The sequence below is a fragment of the Tachyglossus aculeatus genome, chromosome X4 (assembly GCF_015852505.1).
Source record: "Tachyglossus aculeatus isolate mTacAcu1 chromosome X4, mTacAcu1.pri, whole genome shotgun sequence".
Taxonomy (NCBI): domain Eukaryota; kingdom Metazoa; phylum Chordata; class Mammalia; order Monotremata; family Tachyglossidae; genus Tachyglossus; species Tachyglossus aculeatus.
In genome coordinates, this window is record NC_052098.1 from 60,295,244 (window position 1) to 60,308,601 (window position 13,358).

Genomic DNA, 13,358 nt, shown 5'->3' on the forward strand with positions numbered 1-13,358 from the left:
GGGCTTTGAAGAGGGGGAGAGAAGGCGATCTGCCTTATCTGACAGATTTGTAGGGGAGGGAGTTTCAGACAGGGAGAAGGGCATGAGCAAAAGGTCAGCAGTAGGAGAGACAAGAATAAGGCGCAATGAGTAGGTTAGTTTGAAGAGGAATGAAGAGTGCGAGGAGGGGTATAGTGGGAGAGGAGAATGAATAAGTAGGAGGGAGAGAGCTAATTGGGTGTCCAAAAACTAATCATTAGGAGATTCTGCTTGATGTGGACAGGAATGAGTAACCATTAGAGCTGTTTGACGAGTAGGGAGATGTGTGCAGAATGATGTTTTTGAAAAATACTGTGGGCAGCAGAGTGAAGTATAGAATGGCAAGGGTACAGGTGAGCAACCAGAAAACCAATGAGGATGCATTAGTCAAGCTGGGATAAGAAAAGCGCCTGGCCCAGCATGACTGTCGTTTGGATGAGGCGGAAGGGCTGGATACTGGAAATTTTGTGAAGGAAAAGCTGACAGGATTTGGTCACACACTGGATACGGAAGTTGAAAGAGAGGGGAGTCATGGATAATGCCACAGTTGGAGGCTTCAGAGAGGGGGTGGTCGTGGTGGTGTAAACTGTGATGGAAAAGTTAGGTGGATGAGAGGATTTGAGAGGTAAGATGATTCCAGCTTTGGACATACTGAGCTTGAGGTGCTGGTGAGGCATCCATGTAATTTTGTCCTGGAGGCAAGAGGAAATGTGAGACTGCACAGATGGAGGGAGGAAATCATCTGCTAGATTGTAAACTCCTTGAGGGCAGGGATCAGGTCTACCTCCTTTACTGTATTATACTCTCCCAAGTGCTAGGTACAATGCTCTGCACATAGTAAGTGCTCAACAAATACTATTGATTAATCTGCACAGTGGTGGTAGTTGAGGTCACCGGAATAGATGGGCTCCCTAAAGGAATGAGTTTAAATTGAAAAAAAGAAGGGGACCCAGACCAGAACCTGGAAGGATTCCCACTTTTAAGGAGTGGGAGGCAGTGCAAGAGGAGGAAGAGTTGAGAAAGGAGAATGAGCAAATGTGGCTAGAGAGTGAGAGGACAGCTGGGATAATTTTGTTGGGGAAAAAAGAAGGTTATATACTGTTTCTAGGTAAAGGGAGTTGTGCACAATGTTGAAGAGGATTATGACTGAGTATGACCGTTAGAGTTAGTCAGGAGGAGATCATCTTAGAGGGCATGGTCCAAGTGGAGTGAAGGGAGCCCATTGTTGGGTAGGGACCGTCTCTATATGTTGCCGATTTGCACTTCCCAAGCACTTAGTGTTAGTGCACTTCCCAAGCACTGTGTGCAGAGCTTAGTGTGCTCTGCACACAGTAAGCGCTCAATAAATACGATTGAATGAATGAATGAATGACTGGAATATTGTAGAGGATCAAGAAGAGAGTTGGAGGGGAGCAAGAGAATTCAGTGGACTTACACAACCTGTTGGAGGAGTTTGGGCCAGAATGAGAGCAGGAAAGTGGGATGGTCCAAAGAAGGGTTTTAAGACTGGGTGACATAGGTGTGTTTGGAGGCAGAGGGGAGTTGTTGAAGTGAGTGGCTGGGGAGTAGAAGAGTGGATGCAACTGTTTTTAAAAGGTGAGAAATGGGGTCGAAGGCTCAGGGGGAAGTGGTAGATTTTGAAACCAGGGTCTGTACTAAGCTCTCTGATACCCCTCCCCACAACACTTCCGTACATATCCCTATTTGCCGTTTCTGCTATTTGTAATTTATTTGGAATTCTGTCTCCCCCACTGGATTGTAAGCTATTAGAAGGCAGGTATTGGATCAGGACTACCAAAGCTTTTATACTCTTCCAGACATTTAATAAGTGCTCTGCACACAGTAAGCACTCAATCAATACCACTGACTGACTAAGAGTTCCTCTTGAGAGATGGCTGAGAAGGACGAGAAGGTGGATGTAGGGGTGGGAGGGAACTGGGGAGTTGAAGGAAATTTTGAAGAGCACACATCCGGTGGTTTTGACTCTGTCAATAAAATAACCGACAATATCACCAGGGGCAAGAGAGCGGGAATGTGGTGGTACTGGAGGTTTCGGGAGGGAGTTGAAGGTCTAGAATAGTTGGTGAGGCCAATGGGCACAGAAGTCAGCGAGAGAACAGTTTTGCTGAGTGTAAGAGTGGGGCGACCTTTAGCAAGTAAGAATGAATTTGAAGTGGCCTAAATCAGGTTGGTGCCAAGATTTCTGCCCACAGCGTTCCGTAGCATGAGTACAGGAACGAAGACTGTGAGCCCGTTGTTGGGTAGGGACCGTCTCTATATGTTGCCAACTTGTACTTCCCAAGTGCTTAGTACAGTGCTCTGCACACAGTAAGCGCTCAATAAATACGATTGAATGAATGAATCGTGGAGGCGATCCACAGCTGGGGGTTGGCGGCACAAGATGGATAGGTGGATGGATGGCAGGGTGGGGTGGGGGTGGGGGGGAGGGATGGGGAGTTGAGTTTGGTGGAGAGAGGGATGTTGATGGAGTGTGGTTTTGTGAATCCAAAGTGGGGATGCAGGGTAGGGAGTCCAAGATGGGGCACTCTGGCCTGGAGGGGGTGTTGCCAGCCAGTAACATCCACACGGACGTGAGGTAGGTGGGGTGAAAGGGAGGTGCAGGCAATGAAGAGAAGTAGGGAATCTCAGGCCACACCCAAGGTAGAGTTAAAGTTGGTGCCTTAAATTTATTCCACAGATTGGCCTCTGGGCTACAATGACGGGAGATGAGACTCTTGAATTTTCAAACAAACGGAGAACCTATGATTAACCTGTGTCGCCTTCCGAGGTCTAGCACTGAAAAGAGCTCAGGATTATTTTTTTAGAGAAGAGGAGTAACGCCAAAGAAGTTGGTTGTTAAATCCATGACTATCCTTTGGCTACCTGTGCCACCCAGATGGCAGACTTTTTGGCCCCAAATACCCAGATGGCTTGCATGTGTAGACCCTCGCTCAGAGTTTTTTTTGCTGGGAAAGCAACTTTTTATGTATAGGCCAAGTTGCAAGTACATTTTAAAATATTAACACCATACAAATGATCAGCTTTGAGGCTGATGATTTAAGAGATGACATTCTCCACTTGGGAGAAAAACAGAAGCTAGAAGAGTGGGAAAACAAATTTAATTTCAAGCAATGACAATGTAGCAGAAAAAAAGTTTTGAATCGCTTGAAACAGTCAGAGGGTGGACAGAATCCCGTGTAAACAAAATTGTTCCTGATTTCACTGCCTTGTCCTTTTTTCCATAGGTATGTAGGTTGGGGGCAGGGGAGGGAACAGGAACACATTTGTTCAATAAAGAAGAGAACTAAGTCTTGTCTTTCTGCAGGAACAGAGTATGGGCAAAGCTGGACTGCAGCAGGGTTCCATATTTTCAAAACCGAGATCAAAGAACCCTAGTCTCTTCCTCTACCACACACCCAGTTTTAGTTTCAAAGTTACATGTTGAGCAGTGATTCTCCATTACACAAATAAGCATTCACTTCCACTAGCGTAGTTAAAACCCCAGAATTTCAAACGCAAATGAAAAAAATCTGTTATTACAATGGTAAGGTTATAAAATAAAATGCACTGAATCTAGTCACATGTACCATTACCTTGGGCATCTTGAATGGAGTCTGAAGGTAAAACTGCTATTTTTCCAAAATGTGTGTTTTCACTGTGTTTTGACTAGAACATGGCTAGAGAATTAAAGAACGTTCATCCATCAGTGCAAGCCTGTTCAGTTAAAGCGCGCCGTGGTGTGGGAAGAAAAGGTTTGTAAACATGCACGTAGCTGGATGTGCATAGTCATAGGGTAGTACTAATCCTGGCTTCTGCAATTCTGCAAGAACACACCCTCCACCTTATAGGAGAACTGGGTATATATCACTGAAAATATCACCCTTTGTATTCTCTGCAGTGTTCCTAAAATTTCCACTTAGGGCATGAATGCGGCTTCTGCATTTATTACGCTAGTATGTTTTTAAGATATTTTCACTAATGCCTTCCTGAAATGATGTAAAGACCTAGAAAACGGATTACAAGTAATCAAAAAAGGATTTCCCTTCCAGATGTTCACAGGTAGAGGACATTTCTGTTGAGCCTTTTAGAGTTAAGAAAAACATTGGAAAATGGAAACATAAGTAATAAGTGGATTAGTTCTAATCTTTGGAGATAGAGAATAAAAACATTAGAAGCTAAAAGAAGAGGGAAAATGTAAGATTGCCACTAAATTAAAACTACAAAACAGAAGAAGACACCAACATAATACTACAAGTAACATTTAACTTCATTTATCTTAACTGATTTTCCATCCCCTACATAATGATTTTATTGGCCCTGATTAGTGAAAGTTTCTGTAAATGTGTAAATCAGAGAAAAAGGATTGTGTCAACACTACAGAATTGTTCAAATCTGAGAACTAATGGTTGACTCATATCCACCCACTTGCCAAAAAGTGTTTACACAGAGAAATTTGGTTAATTCAGTCTGTCAAAATAACATTTGGCCCTGAAAGAGTTCAGAAGAAAGCACCCTCCCCCCCTCCAATTATATGAATGTTTGAGGCTTAAGTGATTTGGGTCATTCGTATGTTTGCCCCAGCCAAATTTGTGTCTTGGTTTTCAGTCACGTGGGGTCACATTCATTCTGCACACAGTAAGCGCTCAATAAATACGATTGAATGAATGAATGAATTCTTCCAGGCCACCAGGAACCATTGAGTCTTCTTCAGTGGAGGCTTGCACAGATTTGGATCACATTCCCTTTTAGACTGTGAGCCTTTTAGACTGTGAGCCCACTGTTGGGTAGGGACTGTCTCTATATGTTGCCAATTTGTACTTCCCAAGCGCTTAGTACAGTGCTCTGCACATAGTAAGCGCTCAATAGATACGATTGATGATGATGATGATTCCCTGGGCTGAGCAGGAACCCCTAACCAGCCTCTCTTTCAGGCCGGCAGGGACCAGGAGATGGCAGTCCAGTGGTTGGGAACGCTTCCATACATGCCTGGGGGTTGTTCCCACAAGCTCTGCCTGATGGGATAGCATGCAGCATGAAACCACGGTGCAAATGCGACACTGCCCTTCATTCAATTGTATTTATTCAGCCTTACTGTGTGCAGAGCACTGTACTAAGCGCTTGGAAAGTAAAATTCACCAATAGAGACAATCCCTTCCCACGCTGGGCTTACAGTCTAGAAGGGGACAGACATCAAAATAAGTAAAACAGGCATCAATATAAACAAATAGAATTACAGATCTATACACAACATAAGTAAAGAGGAATCAATATAATTAAATAGAATTATAGATAGATACATATATGCTTAAGTGCTGTGGGGCGGGGGGGGAGAGCAAAAGGGAGCAAGTCAAGGTGACGCGGAATGGACGGGGAGCTGACGAAAAAGGGGGCTTAGTCTGGGAAGGTCTCTTGGAGGAGCTGAGCCTTCAGTAGGGCTTCTAGCCTCACTTAAGACTGGACCCAGTGGACTTTGTCTCTGAGGAAGAATTGTTCAGGCCGGACAGGCAGAGATCAGACATTTATTTTCAGCTGTACTGGGGTCTATTCTGCAGGAGCAATGCAGTAAATGGTCCTCTGGTGGCCACAGAGGCGGAATTAGCACCTGATGAACAACGAACGAGAGACTAGTAATCTTATATTGTACCCCTAACAGCTGATTTAAAACCGACCCAGATGATTTCTAAAATAGTTGACAACAAAGAGCTATTTCACCATTTCACAAGCAAATGGAATGTGATCAATAATTAGCAAGGGGGAAGTATGTTTTTATGTGCTACTTTGTGGCTCAAAACTGCGGTGTTTCATTATAAACAAGAAAAACCTGCTACCACGTCTGTCTAGTTGCAATAAACAATTAACACAGCACCTGCTGAGACTCTATCTGAAAATACAGCAGAATTAGAGTCGACGACTTAGATTTGTGGAGTAGTTGTTCTGTTTGCTGCTTTTAGAGGAAAAAAAACAGGGTGGGGAAGCACTTTCAAATAGATTCAAAACCTATCATGCTTATTAATAATAATAATAATGATGGCATTTATTAAGAGCTTACTATGTGCAAAGCACTGTTCTAAGCTCTGGGGAGGTTACAAGGTGATCAGGTTGTCCCACGGGGGGCTCACAGTCTTCATCCCCATTTTACAGATGAGGTAACTGAGGTGTAGAGAAGTTAAGTGACTTGCCCAAAGTCACACAGCTGACAATTGGCGGAGTTGGGATTCGAACCCGTGAACTCTGACTCCAAAGCCTGGGCTCTTTCCACTGAGCCACGCTGCTTCCCCGAATACTGTATGTCAAGGGGCAGTCACTGTCCACGTCCTATTTAAAAGCCTAAAAGCCTCACAGAGCTTCTGAACCCAAATGTCAAATGGTGTGTTCTGGCAGAAAAATGTTTCATAACATCTGGGTGTGATCTGGTAGAGTAGAAGAGAGAGAAAACAACCTAGGAATTTACTAGCTGGAAGGCTAACAAACCCCATTGATTTAAAAAACAAGATTTAATGGCAGAGACTGAGGTGTTCTAATTATCATTAAAATGAAAGCTCATATTGTTCCTGGGGTCAAGTCAAGATTCATCTCAGTTTCTGATTCACACTTCATGATTTGGTTGTGAGCATCCACAGAAAGTGAGTTTAACTCACTAAGTTATGGCCATGATGTTTGAAGCCTCCCTGGACAAACGATTCCCTCTTCAGGCCCTCCTGCCGAAGAAAGCCAATGGAAGTTCCTGAGCAAAGAATTCATTTATCAAAGCAATACTGGCTTCCAGGCAAAGCCTAATCTGGTACCTAGTCCATGCCATCGATTTCTTGTCTAGCCTGGAAACTGGGGCAGCTTAACTCCTATGTGCTCCTTGTGGAACGGAAACTTGTCTGCTGACTCTGTTGTATCATAATCTCTCAAGAACTTAGTGTAGTGCTGTGTACACGGTAAGTGTTCAGTAAATATGACTGATTTTACTTCTATTGTAAACTTCTGTCTGCTGTGTGACCTTGGGCAAGTCACTTCACTTCTCTGGGCCTCAGTTACCTTATCTGCTAAATGGGGATTAAAAGCGTGAGCCCCACAGCTCACCTCCTCCAAGAGGCCTTCCCAGACTGAGCCCCCTTTCTCCTCTCCTCTTCCCCCCCGCCCTATCTCCTTCCCCTCCCCACAGCACCTGTATATATGCTTGTACAGATTTATTACTCTATTTATTTTACTTGTACATATTTACTATTCTATTTATTTTGTTAATGATGTGCATTTAGCCTTAATTCTATTTATTCTGATGACTTGACACCTGTCCACATGTTTTGTTTTGTTGTCTGTCTCCCCCTTCTAGACTGTGAGCCCGTTGCTGGGTAGGGACTGTCTCTATATGTCGCCAACTTGTACTTCCCAAGCACTTAGTACAGTGCTCTGCACACAGTAAGCGCTCAATAAATGTGACAATGAATGAATGAATGAAAACCTGATTATCCTGTATCTACTCCAGCACTTAGAACAGTACTTGGTACATAGTACGTGATTAACAAATACCATCGTTATTATTATTATTGAATATTTCCAAATGCCCAATGAAGTGTTTTGCCCTTCCCCGACAAAGCTCTCGTTTCCTCTTTTCCTTCTGAGTCGCCCTGAATTGTTCTGTTTATTCACCACTGCCACCCGCAACCCCACAGCGCTTATGTACATATACCCATTTTATTTATTTATACTAATGTCTGTCTCCCCCTCTAAACTGTAAGCTTGTTGTGGGCAGGGAATGTGTCTGTTATATTGTTGTTTGTACTCTCCCAAGCACTTAATACAGTGCCCTGCACACAGTAAGAGCTCAATAAATACGACTGATTGCCCTCAGTAGATATTCAATAGATGAGGATGATAATAATAATAATAATGATATATGTTAAGCACTTTCTATGTGCCAAGCACTGTTCTAAACACTGGGGTAGATATAAGGTAATCAGGTTGTCCCATGTGGGGCTCACAGTCTTAACCCCCATTTTACAGATGAGGTAACTGAGGCCCAGAGAAGTGAAGTGGCTTGCCCAAGGTCACACAGCAGACAAGTGGCAGAGCCAGGATTAGAAGCCATGTCGCCTGATTCCCAAGCCTGTGCTCTTGCCACTAAGCCACGATGTTGTTGTTGATGATCTCAAAATTGGTATTAAACATAAAGGACCGATTTGAGCTTCTCTTCCCTTTTATTTTTTTCTCCTTTCTTTTCATGAGGTTACTTGTGAACAGTGAAAAGATCAAAAGGCAAACAGGAAGAGAAGGAGAAATAAATGAGATAAGAGCTGACTGGTGGTTCTTCAAGTCAAGAGGCTATACGGTATCCTAGACATAAGTGGTCCTCTCTTCCTATCTCACCCAAATACCACAGAAAAGTCCTTGGGCATTTATGCGGGGCGGGGGAGTGGGCTTTGAAGAATACCATCTCCCAACTCCTTTTCTGTGGATGGTAGATTAGTAAGAGGTTGGAAGCACAAAAACATGTGTGTGCAATCTTGGAAACCATGTGGTTTAAATGAGTAGCCTGTGATGAGCAGCCTGAAAGTTTTATAGGGGACCAAAGAGGAAGTCTGCTTATTTGCTGCGGATGGGAAGACAGCCTAGTGTGCCCTATAAAAATTGAGACATTTTTCCTGCTGGCTGTATGAACTTTCAGAGGAATGGAAAATATCTCCTGAGGTCCGCTACACACCTCACACTGTTACACAGTTTCACAGAACTATGGGGCTGGAAGGGGGCATGATGGAGGTCACTAATTCATCCCCATGCCTCGAGGCACACGCTGACCATCATTTTTTATAAAGATCTCTAGGGAAGGAAACATTTCTATTTCAATTCCCTTCTGTAATCTGTCCCATGACCCTTTTGCTGGCTGGGCTGGAAGAACAATTGATAAGCTCTCTCTAAGAAATGCAGGTTGACTTTGCTGTTTGAGGCTTAATCATTTACATGTTTTTCTTATGGTGAACTTTTGTGGTCACTCATTTTAGGGTTCAAGAGCAAACTGAACCACTGTGAGTAGCAAAGTATTCAGCTCTCCTGGATAAGTAGGCTTAGGTTCTCTTGGCCAAAGAAGTCAGGGATTCCAGGAGCAGCTGGAACATAACCCTATTTTAACAATAAGGTTTACGGTTTTGAAGTTCATGCCAAGCTCTGTGAATTGAACCCCTGAGAGCTCCCAGGGCTGTTTTTTTGTTTGTCTTTTAGTCTTGATGGGGAATGCCTCTAGGCTAAACTCACTGCTCCCCTCAAACTTTTAATTCTCCATTAAAAACCGAAGTAACAGTTGTAAGGTACCCATTTGAACACTTCCTAATCATATGAAAAAGGAGTCCAGTGTATTGGTCTATGCAGAAATCTGTCATATTGAACAAGATGGTGAAAAAAAAAATCACTTCTCTACCCTCTCCCTGACACAAAATATCATGTGGTTAGGGAACCGGCCTGAGAATCAGAGGATCTGGGTCCTAATCCCGGTGCCACCACATGCCTGCTGTTTGACCTTGGGCAAGTCGCTTCACTTCTGTGCCTCAGTTTCCTCATCTCTAAAAATTGCGATTCAATACCTGTTCTACTTCCTGCTTAGATTGTGAGCTCTGTGTGGGACAGGGACTGTGTCTGACCTGATTATCTTGTGTCTTCCCCAGCACTCAGAATGGTGCTTGACTCACAGAAAGCGCTTAACAAATATCACCATTATTATTACTGGTAATAATAATAATGATGATGGTAGTATTTGTTGAGAGCTCACCATGTGCAAAAACACTCCACTTAAAACATTGGGGTAAATACATGATAGCCAGATTGGACAGACACCCTGTCCTGCATGGGGCTCACAGTCTAAAGAGAGAGAGAACATGTATTGAATCTCCTTTATATAGATGAGGAAACTGAGGCACAAATAAGTGAAATGACTTGCCCACGGTCATATAGCAGGCAAGTGGAGAAGCCAGAATTAGAACTCAGTCCCCTGTCTCTCAGGTCTGTGCTCTTTCCACTAGGCCTCACTGCTTTTGGTACTTGAGTGCTTCAGTGCAATACACTGTACTAAGTGTTTGAAGAAGACCGCTTAACTATAATCTCCTAAACTCTTAAACGAAGGAGTACCACAACACTGTCTTCTAAACTCTCCATCTGAAAACTAACACACGTTTTCCCTCTAGTAGCTTCTCATTTCCCTTCCCTGACATCACTATTCCTTCCTTTTCTTCATCTCCAACCACAGATGACGCACAGTTCCTATGGGAACCTGACCATTTCTAAAATGGGTAAAACTGAGGGACAAAGTTAATGTCATTCTCCTTTTCTCTTCAGCACTGAAATATTGATACAGTTGCTTCCTTCCTGGGAGTAATTTAGGTTAATAACGTTTGTGGGAGGAAACAGTTTGAGAGTCATGGTCTTGGAGTATGTTTTGAAGAATACTGTCAATATGCAACAAATGTATCCACTGCAACACATCCCCTGTTGCTTGGTGGTTTCTCTTATTATGGGCAACTCTGGCAAGATAACTTTCTGCTACATGTCAGAAACCTGTTTCAGACAGAGGCAACCGTCTATACGCGCTGCCTCGAATTCCTCAACACCAACTCTCTCCTCGAGCCCCTCCAATCTGGCTTCCGTCCCCTATATTCCATGGAAACTGCCCTCTCAAAGGTCACCAATGACCTCCTGCTTGCCAAATCCAACGGCTCCTACTCTATCCTAATCCTCCTCGACCTCTCAGCTGCCTTCAACACTGTGGACCACCCCCTTCTCCTCCACACGCTATCCAACCTTGGCTTCACAGATTCCGTCCTCTCCTGGTTCTCCTCTTATTTCTCCGGCTGTTCATTCTCAGTCTCTTTTGCGAGCTCCTCCTCCCCCTCCCATCCCCTTACTGTAGGGGTTCCTCAAGGGTCAGTTCTTGGACCCCTTCTGTTCTCAATCTACACTCACTCCCTTGGTGACCTCATTCGCTCCAACGGCTTCAACTATCATCTCTAAGCTGATGACACCCAAATCTATATCTCTGCCCCTGCTCTCTCTACCGCCCTCCAGGCTTGCATCTCCTCCTGCCTTCAGGACATCTCCATCTGGATGTCTGCCCGCCACCTAAAACTCAATATGTCCAAGACTGAACTCCTTGTCTTCCCTCCCAAACCCTGCCCTCTCCCTGACTTTCCCATCTCTGTTGATGGCACTACCATCCTTCCCGTCTCTCAAGCCCGCAACCTTGGTGTCATTCTCGACTGTGCTCTCTTGTTCACCCCTCACATCCAAGCCATCACCAAAACCTGCCGGTCTCACCTCCGCAACATCGCCAAGATCCGCCCTTTCCTCTCCACCCAAACCGCTACCCTGATGGTTCAAGCTCTCATCCTATCCCGTCTGGATTACTGTATCAGCCTCCTCTCCGATCTCCCATCCTCCTGTCTCTCCCCACTTCAATCCATACTTCACGCCACTGCCCGGATTGTCTTTGTCCAGAAACGCTCTGGGCATGTTACTCCCCTCCTCAAAAATCTCCAGTGGCTACCAATCAACCTACGCATCAGGCAGAAACTCCTCACCCTGGGCTTCAAGGCTCTCCATCACCTCGCCCCCTCCTACCTCACCTCCCTTCTCTCCTTCTACAGCCCAGCCTGCACCCTCTGCTCCTCTGCCACTAATCTCCTCACCATGCCTCGTTCTCACCTGTCCCGCCATCGACACCCCGCCCATGTCATCCCCCTGGCCTGGAATGCCCTCCCTCCGCACATCCGCCAAGCTAGCTCTCTTCCTCCCTTCAAGGCCCTACTGAGAGCTCACCTCTTCCAGGAGGCCTTCCCAGACTGAGCCCCCTCCTCCCCCTCCTCCTCCTCCCCGCCTTACCTCCTTCCCTTCCCCACAGCAACTGTATATATGTTTGTACGTATTTATTACTCTATTTTATTTGTACATATTTATTCGATTTATTTTATTTTGTTAATATGTTTTATTTTGTTCTCTGTCTCCCCCTTCTAGACTGTGAGCCCACTGTTGGGTAGGGACCGTCTCTATATGTTGCCAACTTGTACTTCCCAAGCGCTTAGTACAGTGCTCTGCACACAGTAAGCGCTCCATAAATACGATTGAATGAATGAATGAATGAAAAAAGCAAAACAAAACCTAGCTGAACTGACTCCTTCTCTTGGTAGTGACAGTATATCAATGCATATTAAATGATTACCCCTCTGACAAGTTCCTTAAAAGGAATTCCAGATGTTGCAAAAAGTAGTCAGGGGAATAACAGGTCTTTTGTGCCCCTCTTCCCCCAAAGGAAGTGTTATTGTAGAAAGAAGTGGTGGAAGTGTGGAAAAAATTAGTGACAAGTCAGAAAGGCAAAGGATAACCAGCGTACTTCAAAGTGGTCCACACTTCCCTTTTGGCACCTTGGTTCAAGAACTTTCCACCCCACCTGATAGGGAGGAGTAGAAAGGGCTCTTGAAATAGGTCTCCACAGTAGGAGAACCAGTGCTGTCATTTGAAAAACAAAAACCTGTCTACATCTAGAAGGCAACCTGAGTGACTGATTGATCACTGTACACTTCGGAAGTGTTGCTCTTCAGGAGCCCAGTCGACATGGTGGTGCGGGGCAGTAAAATCCACCCTTTGGCAGGGGCAGAGCCAAGCTTTTGCTCTAGCATGTCAAAGGAGCAATCAAAACCAAAAGTGTAAGAACCCAAGGGGATTAGTAGGATATCCAAAAGTATCTTGCTGAGAGTTTAACGCCAAATCTCTCACTCTCTACTACATCTGTGTGGAAGAACTGAGAGTTTCATCAAATCCTAACTAGTAAAAAAAAAAAATTGCTAGTGCTAAGAAAGATCTCTACAGTCCAAATCCCAGCTGGAATCTTCTCTGACAGAAAGGGAGAAAAGAATCATTAGACTGAAACAAAGGGAGCAGTCTGTACTTATCCAAAGACATTACTAATTGGTGGGTATTTGATGTGCACGTTTATCATTTTAAATGCTCAAAAGGTACAATAGGATCAATTTGTTGCTGTTTAAATGTGGTGAAAAGTAGAAGAGGGTAACAGAGGAGGTATGCACAAGGCAGTTTGTATTAAAAATATAAATTTGTTTGGGAGACCAATTTTCTGAAGATGGAACAATTAAAGAGCTCTGGGTGCACAGTGGATCTGATAAGGTTGATAAACACAGGCACTTGTGTTTCTACTTTTCAATGATGATTCAAGCCTTATTTTGCATACATTTAGCTCACGGCAATCTTCAATTTTCTAAATCACAATTAAAGAAATAGTAATACAGTTTTTCAGAAGAACTATGAATTCTCAAAAAATCTCCAATAAGCCATTCTTCTCATTATTTTTTTCCTTC

At 44.1% G+C, this 13,358-nt stretch overlaps 1 protein-coding gene across 1 annotated transcript in view; it reads right to left on the reverse strand.

Annotated features, from left to right (window-relative positions):
* Positions 1-13,358, reverse strand: part of SHB (SH2 domain containing adaptor protein B) — a 262,808-nt gene that overhangs the window by 58,519 nt on the left and 190,931 nt on the right. The gene's annotated exons all lie outside the window — the stretch shown is intronic.